Source organism: Echinops telfairi, unplaced genomic scaffold (assembly GCF_000313985.2).
Source record: "Echinops telfairi isolate 266 unplaced genomic scaffold, ASM31398v2 ScPeMD7_7467;HRSCAF=8505_1, whole genome shotgun sequence".
NCBI lineage: Eukaryota > Metazoa > Chordata > Mammalia > Afrosoricida > Tenrecidae > Echinops > Echinops telfairi.
The window spans coordinates 18,505,306-18,513,348 of NW_022111368.1; the positions used below are offsets into that span (position 1 = coordinate 18,505,306).

The 8,043-nt window shown below is 42.1% G+C and overlaps 1 non-coding gene across 1 annotated transcript; it reads right to left on the minus strand.

Moving 5' to 3' along the window:
- Positions 1 to 336: 336 nt before the first annotated feature.
- Positions 337 to 470, minus strand: LOC115873296. Its single transcript, XR_004048342.1, has one exon. It is a non-coding gene; the product is annotated as a small nucleolar RNA SNORA42/SNORA80 family (small nucleolar RNA).
- Between the last annotated feature and the right edge of the window lie 7,573 nt (positions 471 to 8,043).

The following is an 8,043-nucleotide window of genomic DNA, read 5'->3' on the forward strand; positions in this document are numbered from 1 at the left end:
AAGCCCCGGTCCAGATGCTAGCAACCTAACAATAACTCCCAAGAAAATGCAGTCTTGAGAAGCGACTTGAATTTTCTTTTCATACTATTTTAAATTCATGGACCCTGCACTAAGTACATATATGTATTTAAAGCATAGGGGGCACCTACGTATTGTGGTAACCCTAAGGGAGAAAAATATGGGAGTTACCTCAGGAGGATGAAGAAGTTCCTTTTAATTTTTTTTAAATTTATTTTTATTTTTTAATTTTTTAAAATATAAACAAGATGACGGAAGATAGTGACTAGATTGGAAGAATAAGCTGGTGTACACTTCAGGTCAACCAGAACTTTATTTTACTGTGCAACCCACTTCAGTGCCTTAAGCCTACCAGGTAAAGCCAGGCAATGGTTCAGGGGGACAGTTTGCTTTGGCATGGGACACTGTGAGAGGCCCATGGGATCGGACCTGCCACAAATCCAAACCCATGCACCACTGACGTTGGTTTTTTATGCATACTGTCGCAAAATGTAGCAATGTAGTTGACTGCTGTCATATTAAGACTCTTACCCATGCTACTCCATGCTTCAAGACAAAATTTCATTCCTTTGTAATTCAGAACAAATATTTCACAATAAACAAACAAACAAAAAGGTAAGAGGGAACTGGGAAAGGCAGTTATAAAACCGTTGAAATAATTCAGTATTGAGATGCTATAGATAGATGTATCAGCGATCATGAGAATGTGTCAGGAGTGTGGACAGAGTTAGACCTAGTGAAGACAACCATTTCTATTGGCTCCTGCAGGGCCATCTCCACCATCACTCAGCTGGTTTTCCTATTAAGCTGATCTGTATGGACCACATCAATGGACTACCATGCCCTCTGGCATCTGATTGGGTTTGATGAATATAGGGAGCCTCAGCAGGAGGCAGGAGGGTGGAGAGGGTGTTTATTCTCTGGTTTCCTCCTTAAGAGGTCTCTCAAGGTGAAAACTCTCAACCTACTGCCATTGAGTAGATGCCAACTCATAGTGACCTCACAGGACAGCGTAGAACTGCCCCTGTGAATTTCTGAGACTAACTCTTCATGGGAGTAGAAAGTCCCATTTTTCTCCCAAAGAGCAGCTGGTGGTTTCAAACTGCTGAGCTTGCAGTTAGCAGCCCAATGCATAACCACTATACCACCAGGGCACCCCTCAAGGTGGCTTACTCTGTATGACTCTTTTTCCTCTCAGTTTCTGGTACCCTCTCCCTTCCCTCGTCCCTTCAGGCCTAGGCTTGAAGGCCACTGCTGTTGGCCTACATTTCTGCACGATCCTTTGTCATTTGCTTATACTGCAGCACACCTTTATGAATTGTGGCTTTGGAAGCAAAACTTCTTTGAATTATTCTCATTTGACTGTCCCATATTTTCCCTTGAGGCTCTGAGCCCCACTTCTCCTCCCCTTTGAAAAAAACACCAACCCATAGTTGCATTTAGTCAGTGATAAATTTGGGGGAAACAGTAAGTTTCTAGATGTACTTTAAAGGTGGGGGATGGGTGTTTTCTTTGGGTGGCCATCCTCCCCTTAGCATTTCAGGGTAGCTCTATTTGCCTGTTCAGCTCTAATCTAGAATTCCATTTGTATGAAGTATTTCACAAGGAACAATTTGAAAACCTCTGGTGAAAAGGAGACTGGACTATAATTTGAAGCCGTATCAAGAATTTATATTCTCATCTAGTCCTTACCCTGGACATAAAGTAATTCAGGACCATCTCAGTTTCTTGGGCTATAACTTCACAGAACAACATGAAATGGGAGTTTGGCATTTCCCCATCTAATTTGATAAATGTATATTACTAGCAAGGTGGAAGGCTTAGTGTCTGCAAAAAATCCACTTTGCAGTCTAAATTATTCAGGTAACCTGTCTACCTTAATCAAATCAGTAGGATAATTGCCACATCTCCACTTCTTCTTGTATGAGTTAGATTAAGATTGGATGACAAAGTGTGGTTGAGAAGGACACGAAAAGTAGACTACCCACTTCTGCCCAGAGATGTTGTGTGATAAAGCCTACTTAGGCATGTCTAGTAAGCCGATCAGCGTCTGCCGGGAAATTCTCGTTCTTAGCACGACTCTAAAATCTAAACATCAAACCAACCTTGTGCAGCCTCAAAGACAGAGTTCTGGTGACAAACCTCTCTAGGACTCTATGAATTTCTAAATTACGGGGACAAAGAAATCTCATCTTTGTCAAAATGGGTCTTTTGGATCTATGTGCCAAGGATATAGTAGTCAACCTGGGATACAGTAGCCTCAATTCTAAATTTATTGAAGGAGCATCCAATCGCTTACTTATTAGGAGAAGAAGAAGGAAAAAGTACCCTATCAGGCAAATGTTAGACACCATCTTTCATGTCAGCCCCAGACTCAGTGACAGGCGAGAAGAGGAGTGAAAGCTGATTGGGGAAGTTGATGTTGAGCAGATCAGTGAAGTGGAAATACTCTGAGTAACAGTCACATTGGGACAATTTCGAGAGTCTCTAAAGTGCTTTTGATGTCTTAAAAAAAGAGAGAAACTTCTGTTAAAAGTAATGAAGAAATTCAGGAATGGTTAATGATGATGAACAGCATGATGGACAGAATTAATGTCACTGAAATATACACATGGGGATGGTAGAAAGAATAAATGCCTTGTTACCTATCGATCTACCACAATTAAAAAATACAACCTGTGTTTTCTAAGGCACAGACTACTGAGTAGCAGGTAAGATTGCTCACTTTGAGTTCCTTGGGCTCTTTCAGGAATTAGGGATTTTTAGGAAGATAGTCTTCCCTTAAAAAAATCTATGTTATTGTTGTTCAGACTAGACAGAGCAAAACATATACCAATGCAACCATTTTGACACGTCTAGTCTAGTGACCTTGAGTACGGACTTGGATTTGTCAAGCCATTCTCACGCTGCTTTCCGGAATTACTCCTCAATCACGAGCCGAAACTCCCTGCTCCCTAAATGTCCTCTCTAACCTTTTAAGTTGCTGTTGTTCATAGATATAGTTCTTAAAAGAGCATTGTTGTTATTCTTATTATTAGTTAAGCTAAACTGAAGGAGAATTGATGTGTTTGAATTTTGGTGCTGGGGAAGAATGTTGAAAGTATCATGGACTGCCAAAGGAACAAACAAATCTGTCTTGGAAGGAGTACTACCAGAATGGTCCTTGGAGGCCAGGACGGCAAGACTTCATCTCATGTACTTTGGGTTGTTGTCAGACCAGCCCGTGAAGGACACCGGGCTTGGTAAAGCAGAGGGGCAGCAAAGAAGAAGGAGGCCCTTGACAAGGTAGGTTGACGCAGTGGCTGCAACAATGGGCTCAACATAACAATTGTGAAGATGGTGCAGGGCCAGGGTAGTGTTTGGCTTTGCTGTACATGGGCTCTCTGGGAGTTAAATCCAACCTGATGGTACATAACAACAACTCTTTGATGTTATGAAATCATCAGGGGATATTTTTAGTTTAAGTTTAAAGATGATCTCATGGCAATGGTTTCAGAAGTTCATCCAGCCTCCAGGGCACCAAAAAATCTAAAGACCATGAGAATTTGAAAATGATTGAATTTTCCTCCTTTTGATCAGGATTCCTCTATAGATCTTTGATCAAAATGGCCAGTTATGATAGCCAGTTATTATCCGGTTCTTCTGGTTTCTGATAAAGGAGGTTGGTAAGCAGAAGCCTGCCCATTCCATGTTTTTTATTTTTATTTTTCCCTAAAGAATGGTGGCTTGGGAAAAAAAACCACTTGTCTGGACACCAGACGACTTGCATGTGTGGGATCTCCAAGCGGGGAAGCAGGTGGGCCATGGTGAGGAGGAGGCCGTGAGATTGAGAGGGATTAATGATCTTGTGCACATTACAGTGGAGAAGCAGACTGTAGTCTCTTCACAAATACCAATATTCTCCGAATTCCTGCACTCCTAGATTTGAGAATAGAAAGATGGGCTCCAAGATAAGGGCATTGGAACATCAAAGTAGGGTAGCCCCATTGTGTTTCCAGAGAAATGACTCGCCTACCTTCACTCCCGGCATTTGCAACGGAGAGCCTGGGCAACATGAGCTGATCCTCGCTTTCAGCCCTAATAGACTATACTTTATATTCCACTCATCCACGAAACACCAGTTTAATTCTCTGAGTTAATTGCCCAGAGAAAAATTAATAATGTTCTTAACATACTAAATAATCTTTTTTCCTTTAGTATCGTTCCAAAAGAAAGAAAACATACATGACTGATTTTCATACACAACCAAGTACTCCCAGTTTAAACCGTTTGTTCGAATCAAGCTCAATGTGTGGCTCTGAGATGATGTTCCTGAGCTAACCAGTTTTTAGCTCAGATAAAGTTCACGTTTAAAACTTTGAGTTGGGTTAATGTGATGTAAAGATTTGAAGGTTATATTTTATTCAGAATCTTCAGGTTAAGGGAAAAAAAGGCAAATAATGTGGAATAGCCAAAAAGACTATTTCACCTCTTCTCCCACAGGAATAGTTCCAAGGTCAGTCTGACTAAGCTGTTATATTGTTGGCAAATTTATATATATTTTTGTTTTGTTTTCTGAGGTCAAAAGTTCAAAGTCCAGAAGAGTAATATAAAATATTTGAATTTCAGTACCTAAATTAGAAGTCAGATTTATATTAGAGGTCAGGATATAATATAATTATATTGTATTAGAGGTCAGGAAATTAATAACTTTCTCCTGAAAGAGCTAGGAAAGCTCTAAGCAGATTTTCAACTAGTGGAAGGTCTATTGCTCATAATTTTCAAAAAGAGAGTTACCCCCCAAGTATGAATTTGAGGCCTAATCTGCAGCATCTGGTTTAAAAGATTCTTGCAATGTAGATATTGACCACATGAAGACAAATGTGCTTCCAGAGGGACAGTTTGTCCTTTTTAGCACAAGTAAGCTGGGTGGAGTCATTTAAGGATGTCAGAAACCTGCTAAACCCAAACCTGGGTCTGCCACCGGAGGTATTCTTAAACCACACTAGATCACTGCTGTTTCACTATGTTAACTGAACAGTTAGGACAGAGACTGTTGGAACCCCCAAGGCTATAGCCCTTAATCACCCTTCACGTCGGGAACTGAACTCACCTTGACGTTAGAGTTTTCTGCCACTTGAGATCAAAAGGGCAGTATTTACTCAAGGACAGAGTTCAGAGTATTGGGCCAAACAGAGGTATGGAAAGAGCAAGCCCAGGGAGGACATGGGGTAAGTGATGGTGCACTGAAGAGATTATAATGGGTGAGTTGAAGCAAAATGTATACGAAGCGTTGACACATCGAACTGATGGTTAAATGAACAATGATGACTTAGACTCGGAACCTCTGGATGGCATGCACAGTTAAGTCCTCCACTACTACTGAGCTCAAAGGTTGGTGGTTCAAGTCCTCTGTGAAGTACCTACGGACCCCTGAAACTGTTCATCTTTACAGGAACAGATAGCCTCCTCTCTCTCCTGGGGAGTGGCTTCTGGATTGAACTGCTGACCTTGCCGCCCAATGTCTCACTCACAGGACTACTTATACTCCAAACTCACTGTCATTCGGTCAAAACTGACTCATAGTGACCCCATCGGACAGGGTAGAACTGTCCCTGGGGGGTTCCGATACTATAACTTTTTATGGAGTAGAAAGCCTCATCTTTGTCCCAAGGAGTGACTGGTGGTTTCAAACTTCTGACCTTGCTGTTAGTATCCTCACATATAACCACTAAACCACTAGGGCTCCTTTTTCTTGAACTAAAAACTCAAGCACACTCATTGCTACCAAGTCAATTCTGATTCACAGCGATCCTATAGGACTGCCCCTGAGGATTTTCAAGGCTACAAATCTTTATTGGTGCTGAAAGCCTCATTTTCCTCCCATGGATTTGAACTTCTGAGCTTGAGGTAAGCAGTCCAGTGCATAACCAACTACACCACCAAGGTTCCTGTTGTACTAGAGTAAGCCTAAGTAAAACTGTAGGCGCCTCTCTCTGACTTGCATACAAATCTTCAGAGATTCAGTTAGGCGTGAATGCATTAGTACCCTGAGGACTGCCTGTATTTAGAAACGTATCCCACAAACAATGTAAATATACTTTCACCTATCCGTTACACTGAGGTTATGTTTGGTTTGGTTTTCTTTCGTAAAACAAGCCAAGAAGGAGTTTAGGGGAGTTCTCAGATTTCAAGCCTCCCAGGATTGGTTCCATTGATCACATGCTTATTCTTCTGGGAGGCTGCCAGCTGCGCCCTGCCATGCTCGGCCACAGGCCGTCCTGTACCTCCGGAGAGCAGGGCTGGGCAGTTCTCTCTCCAAACCAAACAAGTGATACAGAAGGTCGTTCTTCTTTTTAAATCATTTTATTGGGGCTCGGACAGCACTTATCACAATCCATGCGAACCTCCACGGTGCAAGCACATTGTACATTTGTTGCCATGATCATTTTCTTTCTACTTGAGCCCTTGGCTTCAGAGGGTAGTTCTTCGGGGTTCCTGGTGGAACGTCCCGTCATGTCAACTAGACAGAGCTCCAACCGGACTTCACACTGAAAGCAGAGCAGGTTGACAGAATGTGGTGACCCCTGGACCAAAGGCAAATGTTTCTTCGTACATAAAGACCACGTCATGCAATTCATGCTCTGACCACCACCTTCTGTCCTTTTCTACTAATATCTGAATTCCAGAAAATCTTGGACCTTCCAAAGTAGATTGCCTGTATTCTATGCCCCTAGCTCATAATCTTCCTCTCTGACCCGATTTATTTATTTATTTTTTAAAAATCATTTTATTGGGGGCTCTTACAGCTCTTATAACATTCCATACATCAATTGTATCAAGCATCAAGTTTTACATTTGTTGCCATCATCATTTTCTAAACATTTACTTTCTATTGAGCCCTTGGTATCAGCTCCCCTTTTTCCCTCCCACCCCTCCCACCCTCACGACCCCTTGATAAATTATAAATTATTATTATTTTCATATTTTACACCAATCTCTGTCTCCCTTCATGCTTCTGTTGTTCTTCCACCTGCGGCGGGGTGGGGGTGGGGAGGGTTATACATCAGTCACTGAAATCGGCTCCCCCTTCCTCCTCTCTTCCCTTCACCTTCCCCTACTCTCCCTGTATCACTACTCCCATTCCTGTTCCTGAGAAGTTCATCTGACCTGGATTCCGTGTGTCATGAGCGCTTCTCTGTACTGATGTACATGCTCCGGTCTAGCAAGAACTGAAAGGCAGGACTGGGGTCATGATGGTGGGGAATGAGGAAGCCTCAAGGAACCAGAGGAATATTGTTTGTTTCATCAGTGCTATACTGTGCCCTGGTTGACTCATCCCTTCCCTGGGTCAGAGGGGATGTCTGATCCAATTTAAGCTCACAAAAATGTTCTCAAAATCCCTGACACTTTCGAACATAATATCTCAAATTTAGTTTTATTTGTTATGTTCATTAATAGTGTTTTTTCCTTTCTCCCACACTAGAATGTATGCTCTTTTTTGTCTGGGCTGACATAGTCTAAAGGAGCCCTGGTGGTGTAGTGGTTACATGCTGGGCTTCAATCTTCAAGGTCCACAGTTCAAAACCACCAGCTACTCCTCAAATGGAGTACTTCAATCAATACTTGTTCAGTGAATTGATTTTACAATGTAATTATTCTTGTAGAAGAACCTGAAATGTGTTGTATCATTGAGTTGATTCCAATGCATAGCGACCCTAAATGACAGGGTAGAACTGCTCCACACGGCTTCCTCAGTGCGATCTTTAGGAGAGCAGACTGCTGGTTCTTTCTACAGGTTGGTTTCTGATAGTAGCAAGCGCTTCACCACTGTGCTGGGATGGCTCCTCCGGGTCTATATACAATCTGATCTGGAACACCAGTGTGAATGTATCCACTTCTCGGTGCTAAGTTATTGACTTCTCTCTTTCAGAGTGCCAATCACATCATTTCTATCTGTTTTGCTACTGACAAAATTGACTCTCGTGTGTGACTCCAGGGTGAGTCATGTTCTCCCTCTCTCTTCATCAAAGCCATAAATGTCCT